This window comes from Triticum dicoccoides, chromosome 6B (genome assembly GCF_002162155.2).
Source record: "Triticum dicoccoides isolate Atlit2015 ecotype Zavitan chromosome 6B, WEW_v2.0, whole genome shotgun sequence".
NCBI classification, from domain to species: Eukaryota; Viridiplantae; Streptophyta; class Magnoliopsida; order Poales; family Poaceae; genus Triticum; species Triticum dicoccoides.
Window position 1 is genome coordinate 715,741,437 of NC_041391.1, and position 10,310 is coordinate 715,751,746.

Sequence of the window (10,310 nt, forward strand, 5' to 3'; positions counted from 1 at the left end):
ACTCCCATGTGATCTGTACTACGCTGCTCTTGATATAGAGACCATCTTCTTGGATGCCTCCTCCGGTGCATCGTGCGAGGCCGAGGTCATGGCAAAGGAATCTGAATCTTTTGTTGCACCCCAGAAATAGCTGTCCGAATCTTTTATTGCACTGCATATCGATCTGGAGTAGTAGTGCTATCAAGTGGAACCTGCCTGCCCCTTGCCTGGAAGTGCTATAAAATGACCCAGCAAGGGCTCTTCTGAGATGCACTCACATTGCTACCTTTCTTCCCAAAACTACTCACACTAAACTCCCACCGCACTCACCAACTAGCTAGCTTAGCCGGCCGGCGGAGGAGATGGAGGTGGCTATTGGTGCGGCGAACTGGCTCGTTGGCAAGGTGTTGGATAAACTGTCCAATGACTTGGTCGCCGCATATGTGGCCAGCTCCGAGCTCGGCCTCAACTCCGAGCAGATCAAAACCAAGCTCAAGTACATGCAAGGGCTGCTGCACGCGGCCCAGGACAGGGATGTGAGCAGCAACCCTGGCCTGCAGAGCTTGCTGCAGGACCTGAGCAAGAAGGCTGATGAGGCTGAGGACGCTCTGGATGAGCTCCATTACTTCATGATCCAAGACCAGTTGGATGGCACCCAGGAGGCTGTCCCGGAGCTGGGTGATGACGTCCGTGGTCATGCTCTTCATGTTGGCCATGCTGCTCGCTCCACCGTCGGTAAATGGCTTACATGTTTTTCTTGCGCACATACACAAGATGATGATTATGTTGATGCTCCTGTGGTTGCCACAAATAACCCACAAGATGCAACAAGGTCTAATAGTGGTAATGATGGTGGACATGTTGGGAAGCTCAAATTTGATAGAGTAGCCATGTCCAACAAAATCAAGTCTGTGATAGAGAGCATACACAACCTATGTGATCCTGTCTCTGACTTGCTGAATAAAATCCCAAATATTGATACATCTATTACCATGAAAAGAACCCCCACGGGTTCAGTAGCTGCGCAAAATAAATTGTATGGGAGGAGAGTCATCTTTGAGCAAGCTGTAAGTGCGCTCACTGGTAGCACATATCTTGGTGAAACTCTTTCAGTTCTTCCTTTTGTTGGCCCCGGGGGTAAGACAACTTTCACCCAACACTTGTATAATGATACAAGGGTTAAGGAGCACTTCACAGTCAGGGTTTGGGTATGTGTCTCAACTGATTTTGGTGTGCTCAACCTCACACGGCAGATCCTGAGATGCATACCTGCAACTGAAAAAGAAGAACACAACTGCACAGTTGAAACAGCCAATTTAGACCAGCTTCAAAAATCCATTGTAGAGAGACTGAAGTCCAAACGGTTTTTTATTGTCTTGGATGACATTTGGAAATGCAATAGTGAAAGTGATTGGAACAGCCTGTTAGCTCCATTCAGAAAGGGGGAAAACAAGGGCAGCATGGTTCTTGTCACAACTCGGTTTCCATCTATAGCACATATGGTGAAAACAACTGCCCTTGTAGAACTGCGTGGTCTGGAGCCTAATGAATTTTTGGAATTCTTTGAAGCATGCATATTTGGTGATAGCAAGCCTAGGCATTATGAAGATGACTTAATTGATGTTGCAAGAGATATTGCTAAGAAACTAAAGGGTTCACCACTAGCAGCCAATACTGTTGGTCGATTATTGAGGAAAAACTTTTCTCGGGAATATTGGATTGGAGTTCTTGAAAAGAATGAGTGGCAAAATACAAAAAATGATGATGATATTATGCCTTCTTTGAAAATTAGCTATGATTACCTACCTTTCCTTCTACAAAAATGTTTCTCGTGTTGTTCCCTCTTCCCTGAAGATTATAGGTTTTATAATTTAGAGATTACTAGCTTTTGGACTGCGGTAGGTATCTTAGACTCTAGTTTCCAGAACCATAAGAATTATTTAGAAGAACTAGTGGACAATGGTTTTCTCGTGAAGGGAGTCGACAATTCTAAAGATGAATACTATGTGATGCATGATTTATTGCATGAACTATCCCGTAATGTTTCATCACAAGAATGTGTCAATATAAGTAGTTTAAGTTTCAGTCCTGATAACATCCCACAGTCTCTTCGCCACTTATCAATCACAATAGAAGATATATACGATGAAAGTTTTGAAGAAGAAATGGGTAAACTGAAGGGCAGGATAGACATTGGCAATTTGCGAACTTTGATGATTTTTGGGTTCCATAACGCAAGATTAGATAATATTTTTAAAGATGTGTTAGAAGAAATAAAGGGTCTCCGAGTATTATTTATAGTAGAGTGAAGTGCACTGTAGGTCCTTGAACTATTCCAGGGATGTCACGTAGGTCCTCGAACTATGAAAATCGTCATCTAGGTCCTCAAAGTGCAGTAAGTGTGTCATTCAGGTCCAAAATCTCCCTGACAGGCTCTAACTGGCCAGCTGGCACATAAACAGTAACCGTAACAGTACGCGGCAAACCGTCCTGAATTCCTATGCGTGATGAACAGTACACGACAAAGAATAAATATAAAAATATATCAAAAAACTGAGATCCTCTGTCATCGAAGAGACCCTGGCGCGTGAACAGTAAAAATGTCATTAATTCAAAAAAAGTTCGCGAATGATGAATTTGGAAAAATATTTGTGACTTTAACAAAATGTTCGCAAACGATGAATTTGGAAAAAAATATTCGCGACTTCAAAAAAATATTCGTGAATTTAAAAAAAGTTCGCGAACGATGAATTTGGAAAAAATATTCACGACTTTAAAAAATGTTCGCGAACGATGAATTTGGGAAAAATATTCGCGAGTTTAAAAAAAGTTTGCGAACGATGAATTTGGAAAAAATATTCATGACTTTAAAAAAATGTTCACGAACGATGAATTTGGAAAAAATATTCGTGACTTTAATAAAATGTTCGCGAACGATGAATTCAGAAAAAATATTTGCGACTTTAATAAAAAGTTCACTAACATTTTTTAAAGTCAGGAATTTTTGTGGTTCGCGAACATTTTTTTCCATACCCACGAACAATATTTGTGGTTCGCGAACATATTTTCAAATTTATTGTTTGTGAACTTTTTTAAAGTCGTGAATATTTTTCCCATATTCGCGAACATTTTTTTGAATTAATGAACATTTTTACTATTCACGCACCAGGGGTATCTTTGATGCCAAAGATTTTCAGATTTTTTTGTTCATATTTTTTATTTTTCGCACTGTTCACCATGCCAGCTGGCCATTTAGAGGGGGTTAGTGAGATTTTGGACCTGGATGACATACTTACTGTACTTCGAGGACCTAAATGACGATTTTCATAGTTCGTGGACCTATGTGACACCCCTGAAATAGTTTAAGGACCTACAGTGCACTTCACTCTTTATAGTAATCAACACCCCAGGAAATCTGCCAAATAGCTTTTCAAAACTTATCCACCTGCAATACCTTAAGATTAGTTCACCCTATTATATGTTTAAAGAAATGACTTTACCTACCACATTGTCTAGATTTTACCACTTAAAATTCCTGGACCTACAAGCTTGGAATGGTAGTACAAAGTTGCCTAGAGACATTAGCCGCCTTGTGAATTTGCACCATTTCAATTCTTCCAAAGAACTCCACTCCAATATTCTTGAGGTTGGAAAGATGAAGTGCTTACAGGAGCTAAAAGAGTTCCATGTTAAGAAAGAGGATGTTGGGTTTGAATGTAGAGAGCTGGGGGAATTGGGAGAGCTAAAAGGAGAACTATGCATATGCAATCTTGAAACTTTGGCGTCCAAGGGGGATGCTAGTGCTGCCAAACTAAAGAATAAAAAGAATCTGAAAGGGTTGAAATTAGTTTGGGGTGCGGAGCACCAAACCATAGATGACGATGTTCTTGATGGTCTTCAACCACACCCTAATCTTAGGGTGCTTAGCATTACAAATCCTGGTGTTGCCCCTTGTCCTAGATGGTTGTGTGGTGACATTAGCATAAAAGGGTTGGAGGGTCTCCATCTAGAGGGTGTATCTTGGGGAACACTTCCATCTTTTGAGCAGCTACCACACCTCAGTAATCTCACTCTGGAAAATGTTGCTGGGTTGACTGTGTTCGGGCCTGGCTTTTGTGGTGTCACAGAAAGAAGCTTCATGCACCTGAAGACACTTAAGTTTGTGAATATGCCAGAACTTGTGGAGTGGGTCGGGGAACCTAATAGCCATTTGTTTTCAAGTCTTGAAATGATCTATTTGAATGATTGTCCCCTTCTTAGGTTGTTTCCCTTCTTGGAGTGGTCTCACCGTTTTACCAACCTATGTAGAGTTACCATTTTTGACTGCCCTGAGCTGTCTCACTTTCCTCCCGTGCCTCACACCACCACACTAACAGATATGTATGTAAGCAACAATGCTTGCCCATTGTTGCGGTACGATGCAAAGGAATTAAGTATTGAAGGGTATAATGGTGTTTTGGTCACACATTTCGTTTTCAGACCTCCAAATACTAAACTCGCTGAGAAGTATAAGTTTCAGAAGATGCGACGACATATTTTCTGCAGAAGTGGATGACAGTGTCGTCCTCCATTCAGTTCAGAGTCTTGAGATAGAGGAATCATGTATTACTGGAGAATTGTTTTCAAATGTGTTGAAGTGTTTCCCAGCTCTTTCTCAGCTTACCATCCACAAGTGTAAGGACCTTGAACTTCTGCTTGTGGAGGATGGAGGACTCTGGGGCCTTAAGATGCTCCAATCCTTTAAAGCATGGAATTGTGGGAGGTTGTTCTCTCGCTGGCCCAAGGGAGAAGCAGGTGGAGGAACTCATTCCATCAAGCCTTTCCCTGCTTCTCTCAGGAAACTTGATATTCTCTTAGAGCCAAGCATTCAGATGAGTCTGCTCTCAAACCTTACGTCTCTCACCAGTCTAAGCCTCCAGGAATTGACCGTAGCAAGGGATCTGCTGTCAGAGATTGCAAAGAGCAACTTAATGAATGCAGGTTCATTCCAGTTGGAAGAATTAAATGTGGATAGGATCTCCGCCGTGCTTACTGTTCCCATCTGCAGCCAACTTGCCACAAGCCTCCACACATTAAAGTTCAGTTTTGTTCAGCGGGCAAGAACTTTCAGGGAAAAGCAAGAGAAAGCGCTGCAGCTCCTCACCTCCCTCGAAGATCTCGAATTTGAATATTGCCATAATCTGCAGTCCCTTCCTCAAGGGTTACATGGACTTTCTTCTCTCAAGAGACTAGCGATCTCGAGTTGTGAGAAAATCCAATGCCTGCCACCCAAGGAGGGCCTCCCCGCTTCACTGGAAAAGCTGGAAGTATGGTGTCGTTGTTCTGACTTAATTGAGCAAGCCAGAAAACTGAAAGAAAGTCGTCCATGGTTTTCTGTACAAGGACGCGGTACGTAACCTACCCCAGTCTTAATTTGATGATTTGAGCTGATGCCTCCCCATACCATATGCATGCCTTTGCTTCTAAGACCTGACGGGCTAACTTATTTTAATTGCAGGGCTGGGTGTATACTACTAGGTGAGTTCTGAGTTAATTGAGCTGGAAGTATGGTGTTTCCCCTCCCCTCTCCCTCCCATCGCCGCTGATGGGGCACGAGGAATTATGGCGGCCCAAAGAAGGAAATCTTCTTCAGACTTCTGGATACAGAAACACGTACGTAACCTGTCCCCAGTCTTAATTTTAGGTGATGCGCCCCCATTTGCATAGCTTCAGAGACCTGACGGGTTACTTGTTTCTATTGCACTGATGTATTTGAATCCTGTCTGTGTTGTGGAGCTATGTACATTAGGGTCACGTATTCAAGTTAATCTGCCGGTAAGTACATTAGGATTTCTTCTGCTTGTTCGTTCATTTTTCCATTCACACTGCATTAAGCCATTAATTCGCATATGGAATCTGTAGCCCATTCACACGCTTCTGTGTTTACACATTTTAACTCATAGGAACACAGCTTCTTTTTTGCAAGCTGAACTATTGATTTCATATACAGTTTTGCTAGTTTTCTTCCCTCTCTTACTACAGCGCACTTATTTCTGCAATGACATCAAGTAGGAATTTGCCAGCTGGGAGATTAAGGCAATACACTCTGCAATCTTTCTTTTTTCAGAACTATATGAAGACCTGAATAATGGAGCATGTGACAGCAGGTTAAATTGTTGCTAGCTGGGAAACAACACTTCTGATGGTAGCTTTCTAACAATTCCAATGTTGCAACACTACCAAACAAAAATGGTGGTAAGAGTCTATCTTCGTACAGAGCAATCCAATGTTGCGAGCTTTATTTCTGTAAAATAATGTTCTGATTATGATCTTCCTTCTCTCAGGAACATGCTGAACGTGTAGGTATGTTCGTGACACATACTATGCGGCGTTTGTTCTTCATCAGTCCTTCGTTTGTAATATCAATTAAAAAAGGTGGCATGTTTGTTCTTCATCAGTCCTTCATTTGTAATATCAAGGCGATTATGGAACGCTGCAAGTTCTGTGCTTGACTTCCATGGGCCATTTGCCAATTCATTTCTGCACTCATTGGTCGGAACAAGTATCAAAACATGTATTCTGATCTCTGAAGCTTAAGACATGGTATGCTATTCAGTGTTCAGGACTCGGGGACAATTGCCGGTGCATATCTGTTTTGACATATTGATTTCATATGCTTTGATGGCTTATGATAGATTTCAATCATATCCAATTCTGCTGTTAACTCATGAAGTGCAATTATTCGGATTCTGCAGAACAACTGCAAGGGCTCTGTCAGTTGGCAAATCTTCCATCCAAATAATAACAGCAAAGGAAGATTTTTCCGAAGCAGCTACTCCAGGAAGGTTAGTTGGCCTTTATAAATTAAGATCACACATTGAAGTCAATCTGTCTGTCAAAAGTGGCACTCCCATGTTCCATATGCTGGCTTTTTGGGTTTTCTGTTACCTGTGCTCCTTATTGATTGGCAAAGCAAAACATGAAGAAAGCATGCTTCAAGATATTATCATTATTAATTCCTGGATGCTCCGGGCGATAGGTAGCCTAGTCTTATTCATGGAACATGTGCGCTTCGTCCAGTTCACCATGAAGCAAAACAGAGTGCTTTACTGCTATATACTGTACTATTTTTGTCTACTATGAGATCATCATTGCCTTTATAAATTCACGTCCTTGTTTTCTCCAGTTCCAAAGATACACTCTTGAGCTCAGATTGCTGGTGTCATATTGTGCGTACTCCTTGGTCGATGCTTGTACGTAGTAACTGTTTTCACATAATTGACTCTCCTGCTTTGATTTCCATTCAATAGACCAAATCCTGCTGTCAACTCACAATAAGTTGAATCTTTCTGCTCCTACTTTTCACTTTTTCAGCCGTGTGGCAAACACTTGTATGTGCAGACAACATTTCTCCAACGCCAACGGCACGCACCAAGCCATGGCGTCCCACTGCCTCAACGACGCGCTTCCCGCAGCCCACCTCTTCCTGCTCGCAGAACCGGGCCACCCTCCCGTTCCTCACCAGCATTCTGCGCTCCACATGGTAGCTTGTGATGGCACTTGCGCGATGGATGCCAACCTCATCATCTGCCTCTGGTGTGCCCACCCACTAGTTGTGTGCTCTGCTACTCCGTATAGTGCTAACTCGTCGTATGTCGACCTCGCCATCTTCGGCTCCGGCACAGCATGCACACACGTCATCAGAGTAATCTGAGGCCGAGACTGAGCTGCTGCAAATTCGACCAATCCGCCATGAAGCAAATGAAGGTAAGCATTACTGATGCGCGACAGTATTTCTTATGCTTTCTCATTAAATCTTTGCCTTGATTTCAGTTCTATTTTTTCCATCTTCAGTCCCTACAGCAGGAACAGCCAGTCCCTACAGTAGGAACAGCTATCTGATCAGATATTCCGAAGTTCAGAGTGGTATCCTCTTCCATGTACAGGAATCCCTGACCAATGCTGGTACGCGTATTGTATCTGTTTTAACAGAATTACTTCCTAGGCTTTAATTTCGTCCGAAAGATTTCAGTACACTGATATTGCTGCTACCTCGTGAATAAACTATTTTTTTTGTACTGCCTAACATGTTCTGCATGTGATGTAATTTATACAGCGGAGCGGCAACTGCTTCTATGTGTACGACACCCTCGATGTCCACTGCGTCTAGTGTTCCTCTGGCGTGTTCACCCGCGCGCTAGCTCTGTCCGCCGCCTCCTACGTCAACAACCTCACCATCTTCAACTCCGGCACCGCCTGGCCCCACATCACGGGCGAAATTTGTGGCCAATACCGAGCGGCCTGTCCATCTCTTTTGCCTGGCCTCTACGTCATGATGTTCTGGGCAAGCAGCAGCTGGCACATGCTAACTTAGCTTCAACGGCGTGACATTGGTATACCTTCAGTGCAGCCGTTACATAAACAAGACTAGGAAGGCATGAGCATGGATCCTCACCTTCCATGTAAAAGAAGGCCCGACGGTTCATCACGTAGATCGCGTTGACAACACCGGCCAAGACATCGAAGAATATGTCTTGTTTGGACAGCTTGGTGTGCATATTTTGAGCCATAGAGAACAATCATTTATCTCATAATTTTCAGGGGAAGTCTAGCATTCCAAGATGGAAAATCTTATTGAGTCCGTCTTGAACAACATATCCTCCTTCTCTGTTTACCTATTAAGCAGATGCCATGAAGGTAACTGAATTTATACAAAACGGAGAGTAGGCGCTATCCATCGCAGCTACTAAATGTTGTTGGTGGGATGCAAACAGGGCTTCTAACTTTCGATCACCTGTCCTTGTCTGAAATTTGCGCCGGTGCCTCCTTCATCTTCACTGTCATCCTCCATGGGATTCCACAGGCTCACCGCATGAAGGTTGCACTCCATGATTATTAATTAATGAAAAGAAACCATTGTGCCACTATATGGTATACAAGCCAGTTCGCCTTCTTCTCTTCGGCATCCGGCAGATAGCGACAGTAATCCAGTGTATATCCTACACCCGTACTTCAATTGTTCCTTGCTCCTTGTTCCTCTTTTCCCTGTTAAACTCACTCAATCCCTTCTGAACTATGTTCGTGATTAGCGAGGGCACGTATATGGTATACCTCGTATATGGTATATGGTATACCATGCATGTCACCCATGTCTGAAAACTTAAAATTAAAACAAACGACGCAGTATTTTTCTAATTGAACCCAGTCAGGATCACATGCTGCCACCCACCAGCAGTCCCCAAAGCTTATCTTCCCACACCTTCCGTCGTATCACATGCTTGGTGATTAAAGAAACCACCAAGCAACCTCGGATGCTTCATCCCTGGGTGCAACATTTGACTTTGCGTAGTCATCTTGTCACCGACGAATCGATTGACCCACCTGGAATTTATAAAACACCAAGCCCTTGTATTTCTAAAGGCTCCAACTGGATCCACATGTGAGCAGCTGTTGCTCTGCATCCTCTGCTCTTAATTCACATAATCTGCATGTACTTTGGTGCAACGTTTGAGGTCGACAATTGCGCTTCTCAAATAATTCAAGATGCAGGTGGTCTAGTTCTCCGTTTTACCTGTTGAAAACTTGCTTCTCCTTCTTTATAATAGATTTTTCTTTCCCCTCTCGCAAGGTGACTAGGGAAAGCGTTCTACCACTCCAACTGGATGCACATGTGAGCAGCTGTTGCCCTGCTCTTAATTCACACTAAAGAATCAGATTGTTGCCCTGCCACTGGATCCCATTATAGAGTGGAACCTCCCCTTGGCCTGGTTCTCTGTTCTATGTGAATTGTATTCAGCCTTAATTTCAGAGTAATGAGTTATGAGGGGTGGGTACTACCTGTTTTCCTATAATTTATTTCTCATGTCTTGCTTCGGTTAAGTATACCAAATTTTGTTGTTAATTGTTGAGTAAATTAGCAATTTTCTATTTAATCTCATTCAGAAATAAATCATAACCATGCCACTGACATCATTAATGTTGTATTGGTATCTAATCATCCAAGCTCGTACCACGCAAATTATAGATCACTACCGGACTCGCGGTCTATGCCTACGGCCAAGGGCCATCGGCATAGGCCCCCAAGCCGTCGGCATAGGTCTATGCCTACGGCTGCCGTCGGCATAGACCCGTCGGCGTAGATGCCGTCAGCGTAGTCTTGTCAGACCGTCGGCATAGTAAAGCCGTCGGCATAGGGGCCTATGCCGACGGCCTGGCGTCAGCCGTCGGTATAGTATAGCCGTCGGCAGTCTTTTTCGTCTGACGGCAACGGACGACGCCGTCAAAAACAGGGACGAATCATGCAAGGCCACGTGGCAGGGCTATGCCTACGGCAAAGCCGTCGGCATAGATGA

General features: G+C 43.4%; 1 long non-coding RNA gene and 1 pseudogene across 1 annotated transcript; both read left to right on the plus strand.

The window, feature by feature from the left end:
• The first annotated feature begins 305 nt into the window (after window positions 1-305).
• LOC119320149 lies at window positions 306-7,488 on the plus strand (annotated as a pseudogene).
• Window positions 7,489-7,519: 31 nt separating this feature from the next.
• On the plus strand, window positions 7,520-8,772 carry LOC119320150. The gene is made up of 3 exons (XR_005154828.1): window positions 7,520-7,725; window positions 7,813-7,923; window positions 8,075-8,772. It is a non-coding gene; the product is annotated as an uncharacterized LOC119320150 (long non-coding RNA).
• Window positions 8,773-10,310: the final 1,538 nt, after the last annotated feature.